Below are 13,422 nucleotides of genomic sequence, written 5' to 3'. Positions count from 1 at the left end.
AAATTTGGACTACCCCCGGGAAATGCCTTCAGGTACATGCAAGTGAGGGCGTTTGTGAGGCGGCAGGTGAGGGAATTCCTGCTGCTCCCGGCACGGGATTCAAGACACGGTGATTTCGGGCGTATGGGTCGGGGAGGGCAAGGTGTCGGCGATATACCAGGAGATGAAAGAAGAGGGGGAGGCTTTGGTAGAGGAGCTGAAAGGTAAATGGGAAGAGGAGCTGGGGGAGGAGATGGAGGAGGGGCTGTGGGCTGATGCCCTAAGTAGGGTTAATTCCTCTTCCTCGTGTGCCAGGCTTAGCCTGATACAGTTTAAGGTAGTTCACAGAGCGCATATGACGGGGGCGAGGCTGAGTAGGTTCTTTGGGATGGAGGACAGATGTGGGAGGTGCTCAGGAAGCCCGGCGAACCATGTCCATATGTTTTGGTCATGCCCGGCACTGGAGGGGAGTTGCGGAAACAGTATCTAAGGTGGTGAAAGTCCGGGTCAAGCCAAGCTGGGGACTAGGACTATTTGGAGTAGTGGACGAGCCGGGAGTACAGGGGGCGAAAGAGGCCGGCATTCTGGCCTTTGCATCCCTAGTAGCCCGGCGAAGGATCTTGTTAATGTGGAAAGAGGTGAAGCCCCCCAGCGTGGAGGCCTGGATAAATGATATGGCAGGGTTTATCAAGTTGGAGAGGATAAAAGTTTGCCTTGAGAGGGTCTGCGCAGGGGTTCTACAGGCGGTGGCAACCGTTCCTAGACTATCTCGCGGAGCGTTAGATGAAGGTCGGACAGCAGCAAAAGCAACCCGGGTGGGGGCGGGGGGAGGGGGATATCTTTTGTGGGGGTGGGTTTCTGGGGGGCATTTGAGCAAGAAAACACATGAATGATCCGGAAAATTGACATGTACGGGAGGAATCCAACGTACAAAGTTCTGTACCATATTGACTTGCCATGTTCATGTCTTGCTATGCGAGCTTTCTTTTTTGTTCCGGGGGCAGGGGGTGGGGGTTGTTTGTATGGTTGGAAATTTTGTTAAAAAATTCTTTATAAACATATTAAAAAAAAAAAGAATTGGCTTACATCAGTGTTCTTTAAACTTTTTTTCCGGGGACCCCTTTTTACCAACCGGCCAACCTTCGGAACCCAACCCGGCCGACCTTGCGAACCCACGCCGGCCGACATGCGCGCCCCACCATTTTCTCTTACCTTGTTTGCTGCTGACAAAAATGGAGGAAATGGTTTTGGGTCCCTTTGGCCCTCGTACACACTCCTCCAATGGAACCTGTTGGATGAAGGTGAAGCCTTCCGGTGTCGGAAAGTATGGAGTCTCCATCTGTCCAAAGTTCTGCATTTTTTTCCTGTAACATTTTATCAAATAAAAGCGGCAGCCGTTTAAAAAGAAAAAAAAAAAAAGCGGCCATACTGCCGATGAATGTGGCCGCATATTTATTTATTTATTTTTTTTAACAGGTTCGCGGCCATTTTGAAGGCCGCTTGCAGCTGGCGTTATTAACAGCTGGCTGTTGCGCGCAGATTTGCACGATCGGGAGCGCCGCGATGGACGGCTCCGTGACCCCCCCCCCCCCCCCCCCCCCCCCCCCGAGTTTGCCAATGCCTGGCTTGCATTGAACATCGGGGGGGGGGGCGGGGACTGTATGTGTTAATGGTGACTATGGATGATTCCTGATTTCTTTTTGTTTGTTTATGTTTATGTTAACATGCAGGCTGCTGTATAGGGGTTTTGTGGGAGGATGGGATTGTTGTTGATATGGGGATTTACATTGTATTCGTTACTGCTTATTCTTTATTGGCGGTGGGTGTGAATTTGGGACAAAATGTGAAAAAGGAGGAGAATAAACATATTTAAGAAAAAAAGGAAAACAATGTATATTGTGAATCAAAGTTATGGTTGAGGTCTGCTGTCCACAGGAGATTGGACCAGTGATTCAGTCTCTGAGCGATACAAACCTGAATCTCTTTACTGGGTACATTTAAAGCCATGAGTCAGAGCTGTGTTGCACCTTACACAAAGGAACAAAAGTGAGCAGAAATGCTGGTTTGCTGTGCGCATCAGATCAAGGTGCAGGAAACTGTTCCAGTTAATACATAAAAATAGCCCTTCGATGATAAGTTGTGTCTATTAGCAGAAGAATTTGTCTTCATGAGTAGTACAGTTGGCCGCACCAATCTGCATGGAATACCTACGTTACATAATGGCTTACTTTGTCAAAGGGAGGGGGAATTAGTAAAAACATCGGAGTGCTACCACCATTCTGTAAATGAGATCTGATGTGGCCCGTTCTTGGTTGTGTTAGTTGCCTTGGCCGTAAAATCTGATTCTGCAATTCCCTCCCTGACACACTGCGTTTGCCTTCCTCTTCCTTTTAGTATCTACCCCATTGACCAAGCTTTAGGTTACCTGTCCTTATGGCTGACTGTCATGTTTTGTTAATGCTGGGGCATTTTACCAAGCTGTTTACAAAATAAATGATTTACAAAAATATACTTTAAAAATAAAAATTGAGTGCTAAATAGCACAGATAATGAGTAGTGGCTCTTTTTGTTTTCTGGATGTGGATGGTGCTGGCAAGGCAATATTTATTGATAATCTGCCCTGAAAAGATGGTAGTGAACCATTTTGATTTATTTTCCAACCAATTGCCCTTGCAAGGTGATTTAAGCGGGAATAGCGATGACTAGAATTCTTCTGACCCCCTTCAGATTTTTTTATTTTTGACCTTCCACACCTCACATTGAAATGAAAAATGAAATGAAAACCGCTTATTGTCACAAGTAGGCTTCAAATGAAGTTACTGTGAAAAGCCCCTAGTCGCCACATTCCGGCGCCTGTTCGGGGAGGCTGGTACGGAAATTGAACCGTGCTGCTGGCCTGCCCTGGTCTGCTTTCAAAGCCAGCGATTTAGCCCTGTGCTAAACAGCCCCTGCCCTGTGCTAAACAGCCCCTAACTTGATATTTTCATTTGTGCATCTCCCAGGAGATTGCCTAGTGTTTTTCGGAGGGGCTGAAGGGGGAGACGGGGAGGAAATGTCTAGTCATGATACTTTGGTGATCATCAAAGTATGGTAGATGTTTGGAACACTCCTCTGCAAACTGCTATTAATGCTAAATCAATTGTTTTATCCAGTGAGTTTAAACCAAAAGCGTTGAATGGACATGATCATAGATGGGTAATGGAATCAGATCACACATAGCCATGATCTCATTGAATGGCAGAACACATTTGATAGATTAAAGGCCTATTCCTGTGTGGGACAGACTTGACATTGCCAGCTGATCTCTTCATGCCAGTCATGTTTGCATGCTTAATCATTTAGTGTGGGTTTGCAGGCCAGGCTGGGTAGGTCCCTTTCCTTGAAGCGCATTGAATTTTTAAAAAAAAATCATTTTTTGCTGGCTTAAGGGATCTGGGCTTCACTGGTTAGGACAGCATTTATTGCCCATATCTAATTGCCCTTGTGGTGGTGAACTGCTCCCTTGAACCACTAGTCCATGTAGTATAGGTACACCTACTGTGCTATTAGGGAAAGAGTTCCAGGATTTTGACCCAGCAACAGTGAAGGTACGGCATACCTGGGTTATTTTCCAAATTGCCAGGCAGATGCCAGCGTTGTAGCTATGCTGGAACAACTTGGCTAGGGACGGGGCAAGTTCTGGAGCACAAGTCTTTGGTACTATTGCAGGAATATTCAGGGTCCATAGCCTTTGCAGAATCCAGTGCCTTCAGCCGTTTCTTGATATACGTGGGATGAATTGAATTGGCTGAAGACTGGCATCTGTGATGCTGGGGTCCTCGGGAGGAGATCAAGATAGATCATCCACTCAACACCTCTGGCTGAAGATTGTGAATGCTTCAGCCTTGTCTTTTGCACAGATGCGCTGGGCACCTCCATCATTGAGGATGGGATATTTGTGGAGCCTCCTCCTCCAGAGAGTTGTTCAATTGTCCACCATCATTCCCAACAGGATTTGCAGAGCTTTGATCTGATCCGTTGGTTGTGGGATTGCTTCGCTCTGTCTATCACTTGCTGCTTTTGTTGTTTGGCATGCAGGTAGTGTGTTGTAGCTTCACAAGGTTTTTTTGGTATGCCTGGTGCTGCTACTGGCATGCCCGCCTACACTCCTTATTAAATCAGGATTGATCCCCTGGCTTGGTGGTAATGATCAGTGGGCGATATCTCGGGCCATGAGGTTACAGATTGTGTGGCAGTGTACAATTCTGTTGCTGGTGATGGCCCACAAGGCCTCATAGATGCCCAGTCTTGCTAGTTCTGTCCTGAATCTATCCCATTTTGCACAATGGAAGTGCCACATAACATCTATGGATGGTATTTTCAATGTATCTTCAATGTGAAGACGAGAATTCATCTCCAAAAGGACAATGTGATGGTCACTCAATACCCAATTTCTTTCCAATGAAGGGGCAATTTAGCATGGCCAATTCACCTACCCTGTGCATCTTTTTGGATTGTGGGGATGAGACCCACGCAGACACTGGGAGAATGCGCAAAATTCATGAGGCCTTGTGGGCCATCACCAGCAACATAATTGTACACTGCCACAATCTGCAACCTCATGGGATCGAACCCGGATCTTTGGCATTGTGAGGCAGTAGTGCTAACCACTACGCCACCATGCCGCCCTGTGATGGTCACTCCTACCGATACTGTCATGGAAGATGTATCTGCGGCAGGCAGGTTGGTGAGGACCGGGTCAAGTGTGCTTTTCCCTCTTATTGGTTCCCTCACGACTTGTTGCAGACCCAGTCTCGCAGTTATGTCTGTTAGGGCATGGTCAGTAGTGGTTACTTCCTCAGGAAACTAAGGAAATTCGGCATGTCCACACTGACTCTTACCAACTTTTACAGATGCACCATAGAAAGCATCCTATCGGGCTGCAACACAGCCTGGTATGGCAATTGCTCGGCCCAAGACTGCAAGAAACCTCAAGAGTCGTGAACACAGCCCAGTCCATCGCACGAACCCGCTTCCCATCTATTGATTCTACCTACACCTCCTGCAACCTTGGGAAAGTGGGCTGCATAATCAAAGACCCCTCCCACCCGGCTTACTTACTCTTCCAACTTCTTCTATCGGGTAGGGGATACAAAAGTCTACACGCACAGACTCAAAAACAGCTTCCCCGCTGTTACCAGACTCTTAAACGACCCTCTTATGGACTGACCTGATTAATACTACGCTCCTGTATGCTTCTCCTGATGTCGGTGTTTATGTATTTACATTGTGTACCTTGTGTTGCCCTATTATGTATTTTCTTTTTTCATGTACTAAATGATCTGTTTGAGCTGCTTGCAGAAAAATACTTGTCACATGTACCAAGTAAACAAATCCAATCCACTGTTGGTGATGGACGTTGAAGTCCCCCACCCGGAGTACATTCTGTGCCCTTGCCACCCTCCGTGCTTCCTCCAAGTGGTGTTCAACATGGAGTCCTGACGCATCAGCCGAGGGTGGACAGTATGTAGTAATTAACAGGAGGTTTCCTTGCCCATGTTTGACCTGAAGCCATGAGACTTCATGGGGTCCGGTGTCTTATGTTGAGGGTGAGCAACACCCTCCTGACTGTATACCACTGTGCCGCCACCTCAGCTGGGCCCGTCCTGCCGGTGGGACAGGACATACCCAAGTTGCTTGACTAGTCTGAGACAGCTCTCCCAATTTTGGTGCAAGCCAGATGTTAGTAAGGAGGACTTTGCAGGATCGATAGGGCTGAGGTTGTTGTTTCCAGTGCCTAGATCCGTCCAGTTTCTTCCCTTTTTATTCACTTCCGTAATTGACTTCATAGCGGTTTTATACAAGAGTGGCTTACGGTCATTTCAGAGGGCAGAGTTAATCGCTGTGGATCTGGAGTCACATGTAGGCCAGACCAGCCGAGGACTGCAGATTTTCCTTCACTAAAGGACACTTAAACTGGGTTTATCAGCATTAGACTTTTTAATTCCAGATATTTATTGAATTCAATTTCCACCATTTGCTGTGGTGGGTTTCAAACCCGGGTCCCCAGAGTATTACCCTGGGTCTCTGCATCACCAGTCCAGTGACAATACCATTACACCGCCTCCCCACATGATTAGTTCTTGACAGTCCGCAGCTATCATGCCTAAGTTTCTTTGATTCTGGTGCCTGCCTGGAAATTTACAACACAGGAATAGATTATCCAGCTCAACTGATCTGATTTCATGCTGATGTTTGTGTCTCACATCAGCCTCCTAACCTACTTTTTCTAACCCTATCACCAGATCCTTTTATTCGTTCCAATCCTCATGGTATAAGGCATCTATGCCATATGCTTCAACAATTCCATGTGGTAATAGAGTTCCATTTAAGGCCTTGCTAATGATTTTAAAAATATATTAGTCAACACTTACAGTCAGCTATTCACCCACTGTTATGTAGTTGTGCCACTGACTACAAGCAGATGATGCAAAGTGTCATGTCATAATGTGTTTTTTGCTGTGATAACTTGGCAAATAGTGCAGTCAGTGTATAATCTATGATTTGTCATACTGGCTTGTTATGTCTGGCTTGTGCTTGCACTGTGAAGTGTAATTGATCAACTTGTCATGGAAATGGTTTGTATAAGCATGGTATAGTATTGTGGAAACAAGTTGTTTTAAACTACCAGCACAATAGAAACATAGCATGGCAAACTTTCACTTGCACGATTTAGCCATTAGTCACAGAATTATTTTTAGGTGGCATCTGGCGCAGTGGTTATGCTTTATATTTTAGGTTATGGTTGTTCTCCTGAGCTTACGGTGCTCATGAGGGACAGAGCCCTATCTTTACCTTTGTCCATGTTGAACTCTTAGCTACTCTCTCTGACTGTGGTCTTGTGTGCATTGCTCTTTCCAGTTTGCTCCATCATTAGATGTGGCTACAAACTACATTCACTGGAATTCCTGTTCTAAAACCCACTGCCAGGCCACCTCTCTCTATCATTATTGTTGGATACCTCTTCTGATACATAGAACATAGAACAATACAGCGCAGTACAGGCCCTTCGGCCCACGATGTTGCACCGAAACAAAAGCCATCTAACCTACACTATGCCATTATCATCCATATGTTTATCCAATAAACTTTTAAATGCCCTCAATGTTGGCGAGTTCACTACTGTAGCAGGTAGGGCATTCCACGGCCTCACTACTCTTTGCGTAAAGAACCTACCTCTGACCTCTGTCCTATATCTATTACCCCTCAGTTTAAAGTTATGTCCCCTCGTGCCAGCCATATCCATCCGCGGGAGAAGGCTCTCACTGTCCACCCTATCCAACCCCCTGATCATTTTGTATGCCTCTATTAAGTCTCCTCTTAACCTTCTTCTCTCCAACGAAAACAACCTCCAGTCCATCAGCCTTTCCTCATAAGATTTTCCCTCCATACCAGGCAACATCCTGGTAAATCTCCTCTGCACCCGCTCCAAAGCCTCCACGTCCTTCCTATAATGCGGTGACCAGAACTGTACGCAATACTCCAAATGCGGCCGTACCAGAGTTCTGTACAGCTGCAACATGACCTCCCGACTCCGGAACTCAATCCCTCTACCAATAAAGGCCAACACTCCATAGGCCTTCTTCACAACCCTATCAACCTGGGTGGCAACTTTCAGGGATCTATGTACATGGACACCTAGATCCCTCTGCTCATCCACACTTTCAAGAACTTTACCATTAGCCAAATATTCCACATTCCTGTTATTCCTTCCAAAGTGAATCACCTCACACTTCTCTACATTAAACTTCATTTGCCACCTCTCAGCCCAGCTCTGCAGCTTATCTATATCCCTCTGTAACCTGCTACATCCTTCCACACTATCGACAACACCACCGACTTTAGTATAGTCTGCAAATTTACTCACCCACCCTTCTGCACCTTCCTCTAGGTCATTGATAAAAATGACAAACAGCAACGGCCCCAGAACAGATCCTTGTGGTACTCCACTTGTGACTACTCCATTCTGAACATTTCCCATCAACCACCACCCTCTGTCTTCTTTCAGCTAGCCAATTTCTGATCCACATCTCTAAATCACCCTCAATCCCCAGCCTCCGTATTTTCTGCAATAGCCTACCGTGGGGTACCTTATCAAACGCTTTGCTGAAATCCATATACACCACATCAACTGCTCTACCCTCATCTACCTGTTCAGTCACCTTCTCAAAGAACTCAATAAGGTTTGTGAGGCATGACCTACCCTTCACAAAGCCATGTTGACTATCCCTGATCATATTATTCCTATCTAGATGATTATAAATCTTGTCTCTTGACTTCCGGGTGCGGCTATGCAGAGCTAGGTCGCATATTCGGCAGCTCCTGCTTGGAACGGACTTTTGGGCTCTTTTACAGGGCCCCCACGGCATTTGTTTGACATTTCCCGGTGTGGGAAGAAGGCGGCAATATTCCCCCGACAGTGTCCCCCAGGAAGGGTATGTCTCTTGGTTGCCAGACACACGCAGAAACAGTGAAAGATTTGGCTGCAACTACAGGATAAACAGGGCCTCTTCCAGCATGCAGGCGGGGGAAGGGCAAGCTTAAAGCTGCAAGCTGACCTGAGGGCCTGTATCAAAGGTGAATTCTAGCAGCAGAGGGAACAACTGTGAAAAGACCTCATCAAGGCCACTGAAGGGACTTCCGGTTGCGGTGATGCCTAGCTAGCCGCACGCTTCGGCGGCTCCAGCTCCGACGGACCTTCGGGCTCTTTTAAGAGCCTCAACGGGGAATTTTTCGACGACGCAACCCGGTGTGGGGCGTGTGAGAAGGGAGTCCCCCCCAAACGAAGGAGGAAAAAACCGGCGGCGGCGGCTGCAGCGCGAGGAATCGTCGACCAAAGGGTCAGAAAGAGAGAAGTACAAGATGGCGGCGGAGAAAGCGCAGGCGACATGGGGGCCTGAGCATGAAATTGTGAGACGGTGCGTGGAGCTGCTGAAGAGGGAGGTGCTGACCCCGTTGCTACAGGCAATTGAGGGGCTCAAGGAGACATTAAAGACCCAGGAGACAGAGCTCCGTGTGGTGGAGCAGAAGGTGACAGATATTGAGGACGAGATCCTGGGCCTGGCGGTTAAGACACAGACGCACGAGGCACTTCATAAAAAGTGTACTGAAAGGATCGAAGCCCTAGAAAATGGAGCGCGAAGGAAGAACCTTCGGATACTGGGTCTCCCTGAGGGTGTGGAAGGAGTGGACTGTGGAGCGTACGCAAGTACGATGCTGAGCTCACTGATGGGTGCTGAGGCCCCTACGGGCCCCTTGGAGGTGGAGTGGGCAAATCGGATTCCGACGAGAAGACCAAAAGCGGGAGAACCACCCAGGGCGATAATCGTGCGATTTTACCGCCTTAAGGATAGAGAAGAGGTCCTGAGATGGGCTAAAAAGGTGCGGAGTAGCAGATGGGAGAATGCAGTGGTACGGGTATACCAGGATTGGAGTGCGGAGGTGGCGAGAAGGAGGGCGAGCTTCAACCGAGCCAAAGAGGTGTTGCATAAAAGGAAGGTGAAGTTCGGGATGCTGCAGCCGGCAAGACTATGGGTCACGTATCAGGAGAGACACCATTATTTCGAGACGGCGGAGGAAGCATGGACCTTCATCAAAGAAGAGAAATTGGATCGGAACTGAGGGACTGATGCTGCAGGAAATGTTATTGTTAATGTTACGGTGGAAGTTAATTGAGAAGTAAACAGGGAAGGGGGGAGACATTGGGGAAATGTGGGCGCCGGTGAGGGGGGAAAGACGGGACATAGTTGGAGAATGGGGAAGGGGAGGGGGAGGGGAAAGGGAGCTGCGCCATAAGAGGCGGGTCAGGTAAAGGGATGTTCCCGCACCAGAAAGAATAAGGCGGGAAGACAGGCGCAAGGCGGATGGGAGTTCCCCACATGGGGGGGGTCGAGGAGTGAGCAGGAGTAGCCGGGGTCAGTTGAAGTCAGCTGACTTACGGAAGTAATATGGGGGGAGCAATCAAGCTAGAAAGAGATCTAGCGGGGAGGGGAGGAGGGAGGGAGAAGGGGGGGGGGGGGACAACTGGGTTGCTGCTGCGGAAATCCAAAAGGAAATGGCTAAAGAGTGGGTGGGCGGGGATGGTGTGCGACGCTGGGGGAGCGAGCGGGAGCGCGGAGGCGGGATATGGGACTGGCCTAGAGAAGGTAATGGCTAGTCGACACGGGAGGGGGGCAGGTAGCCCCCTAGTGAGGCTGATCACGTGGAACGTGAGAGGCCTGAACGGACCGATAAAAAGGGCCCGAGTGCTCGCGCATTTGAAAGGACTAAGGGCAGACGTGGTTATGCTCCAAGAGACGCACCTAAAGGTGGCGGACCAAGTTAGGCTAAGGAAAGGATGGGTGGGACAGGTGTTCCACTCAGGACTGGACGCAAAGAATAGAGGGGTGGCCATTTTGGTGGGGAAACAGGTCGCATTTGAAGCAAAGAACATCGTAGCAGATAGCGGAGGTAGATATGTAATGGTGAGTGGCAGGCTGGAGGGAATGGAGGTCGTGTTGGTTAACGTGTATGCCCCAAACTGGGACGATGCGGGATTTATGAGACGGATGCTGGGGCGTATACCGGACCTGGAGGTAGGAAACTTGATTTTAGGAGGGGACTTTAATACGGTGCTGGACCCGGGGCTAGATAGATCCAGCTCAAGGACCGGAAGAAGGCCGGCAGCGGCCAAGGTACTTAAGGGGTTTATGGACCAAATGGGGGGAGTGGATCCATGGCGATTTCTTAGACCTAGGGCTAGGGAGTATTCCTTCTTCTCCCATGTCCATAAAGTGTACTCCCGGATAGATTTTTTTGTTTTGGGAAGGTCGTTGATCTCTAGGGTGGAAGAAGCTGAGTACTCAGCCATAGCGGTTTCGGATCATGCCCCACATTGGGTGGACCTGGAATTAGGAGAGGAAAGGGAGCAGAGAACACTCTGGCGATTAGATGTGGGACTGATGGCGGATGAGGGAGTGTGTGCAAGAGTGCGGGGGTGTATTGAGAGATACCTGGAGGTCAATGACGACGGCGAGGTCCCTGTGGGAGTGGTATGGGAAGCACTAAAAGCGGTGGTCAGAGGAGAGCTGATCTCCATTGGGGCCCACAAAAGGAAAACAGAGGCCAAGGAAAGGGAAAGATTACTGGGGGAGATTTTAAGGGTGGATAGGGAATTTGCAGAGACCCCGGAGGAGGAATTGTACAGGGAGAGGAGACGACTCCAGACGGAATTTGACCTTCTGACCACCAGAAAGGCGGAGGTACTGTGGAGGAAGGCACAGGGGAGGAGGTATGAATATGGGGAAAAGGCGAGTCGCCTGTTGGCTCATCAATTGCGAAAGAGGGCAGCAGCGAGGGAAATAGGAGGAATTAGAGACGAAAGGGGAGACACGGTGCGAAGGGCAGGAAAGATAAATGAGGTGTTCAAGACCTTCTATGAGGAACTGTATAGGTCTCAACCCCCAGAGGGAGAGGAGGGGATGCGGCAGTTCCTGGACCAATTGAGGTTCCCGAAAGTGGAGGAGCGGGGGGTGGTAGGCCTGGGGGCACCGATTGGGGTGGACGAGGTTATTAAGGGACTGGGAAGCATGCAAGCAGGGAAGGCCCCAGGACCAGACGGGTTCCCGGTGGAGTATTACAGAAAATATGTGGACTTGTTGGCCCCGTTGATGGTGAGGACGTTCAATGAGGCCAGGAAAGGGGGGACTCTACCCCCGACGATGTCGGAGGCGACGATATCGTTAATTTTGAAGAGGGATAAAGATCCGTTGCAGTGCGGGTCCTATAGACCCATTTCATTGTTGAACGTGGACGCCAAATTGTTGGCAAAGGTACTGGCATCGAGGATAGAGGACTGTGTCCCGGGGGTGGTGCACGAAGACCAGACAGGGTTCGTAAAAGGGAGACAACTGAATGTTAACGTGCGACGACTATTAGGGGTGATAATGATGCCCCCAGTGGAGGGGGAGGCAGAGATAGTGGCGGCAATGGACGCAGAGAAGGCATTTGATAGGGTGGAGTGGGAGTATTTATGGGAAGTGTTAAGGAGGTTTGGGTTTGGGAACGGGTTTATTAGCTGGGTTAGACTTCTTTATGGGGCTCCAACGGCAAGCGTAGTTACAGGTCGACATAGATCGGAGTATTTCCGACTATATAGGGGAACAAGACAGGGATGCCCGCTGTCTCCATTGTTGTTCGCGTTGGCAATTGAACCTCTGGCCATGGCGTTGAGAGACTCCAGGAAATGGAGAGGGGTGATTAGAGGGGGAGAAGAACACCGAGTCTCGTTATATGCGGATGACCTATTGTTATACGTGTCGGACCCAGCGGGGGGAATGATAGAGGTTATGCGAATTTTGAGGGGGTTCGGGGATTTCTCGGGGTATAGGCTAAACATGGGGAAGAGTGAATTATTTGTGATACATCCAGGGGACCAGAGTAGAGAGATAGAAGGCTTGCCTCTAAGGAAAGTGGAAAGAAACTTCCGATACCTGGGGATTCAGATCGCTAGGAGCTGGGGAACCTTGCACAGACTTAATCTGACACGGTTGGTAGAACAAATGGAGGAGGACTTCAAGAGGTGGGACATGCAGCCTCTATCGCTGGCGGGCAGGGTGCAAGCAATTAAGATGATGGTCCTCCCGAGGTTCTTATTTGTATTTCAATGTCTCCCTATACTAATCACTAAGACCTTTTTTAATAAAATAGACAGGAGCATCACGAGCTTCGTGTGGGCAGGGAAAGTTCCGAGAGTAAGGAGGGGGTTCCTTCAGCGTAGTAGGGACAGAGGAGGATTGGCACTACCGAACTTGGGCGATTACTATTGGGCCGCCAATGTGGCAATGATACGTAAATGGATGATGGAGGGTGAGGGAGCGGCGTGGGAAAGACTGGAGAGAAAGTCCTGTAAAGGGACGAGTTTAGAGGCGCTGGTGACGGCGCCGCTACCGATCTCACCTAAAAAGTTTACCACGAACCCGGTGGTGGCGGCAACATTGAATATCTGGGGACAGTGGAGGCGACAGAGAGGGGTGCGGGGAGCCCTGGTGGGGTCCCCAATCAGGAACAACCATAGGTTCGCCCCAGGAAGAATGGATGGAGGATTTCAGAGCTGGTTCCAGTTGGGAATTAGGAGGGTGGGAGATTTATTTATAGATGGGACTTTTGCGAGCTTGGGAGCATTGGAGGAAAAGTATAAGTTGCCCCGGGGAAATTTCTTGAGATATATGCAGGTGAGGGCATTTACTAGACAACAGGTGAGGGAATTTCCATTGCTCCCGACACAGGGGATACAGGACAGGGTGCTTTCAGGGGTGTGGGTCGGAGAGGGCAAGGTGTCAGAGATTTACCGAGAGATGAGGGAAGAGGGGGAGGAGTCGGTGGGCGAACTAAAAGGAAAGTGGGAAGAAGAACTAGGGGAGGAGA

General features: G+C 49.1%; 1 protein-coding gene across 4 annotated transcripts in view; it reads left to right on the top strand.

Annotated features, from left to right (window-relative positions):
• The window catches only part of ypel1 (yippee-like 1), an 82,025-nt gene that overhangs the window by 18,498 nt on the left and 50,105 nt on the right, over positions 1-13,422 (top strand). Inside the window, exon 1 of one of the 4 annotated variants that reach the window (XM_072498347.1) lies at positions 6,538-6,596. The exons of the other annotated variants lie outside the window; for them this stretch is intronic. The gene's annotated coding sequence lies outside the window, so the exon portion shown is untranslated. Of the gene's footprint in view, positions 1-6,537; positions 6,597-13,422 lie in introns of those variants that run through there. 4 annotated transcript variants of the gene reach the window in all.

Source organism: Scyliorhinus torazame, chromosome 1 (assembly GCF_047496885.1).
Source record: "Scyliorhinus torazame isolate Kashiwa2021f chromosome 1, sScyTor2.1, whole genome shotgun sequence".
In the NCBI taxonomy this organism is placed as follows: Eukaryota; Metazoa; Chordata; class Chondrichthyes; order Carcharhiniformes; family Scyliorhinidae; genus Scyliorhinus; species Scyliorhinus torazame.
This window is presented reverse-complemented; position numbering and strand designations above follow the sequence as displayed.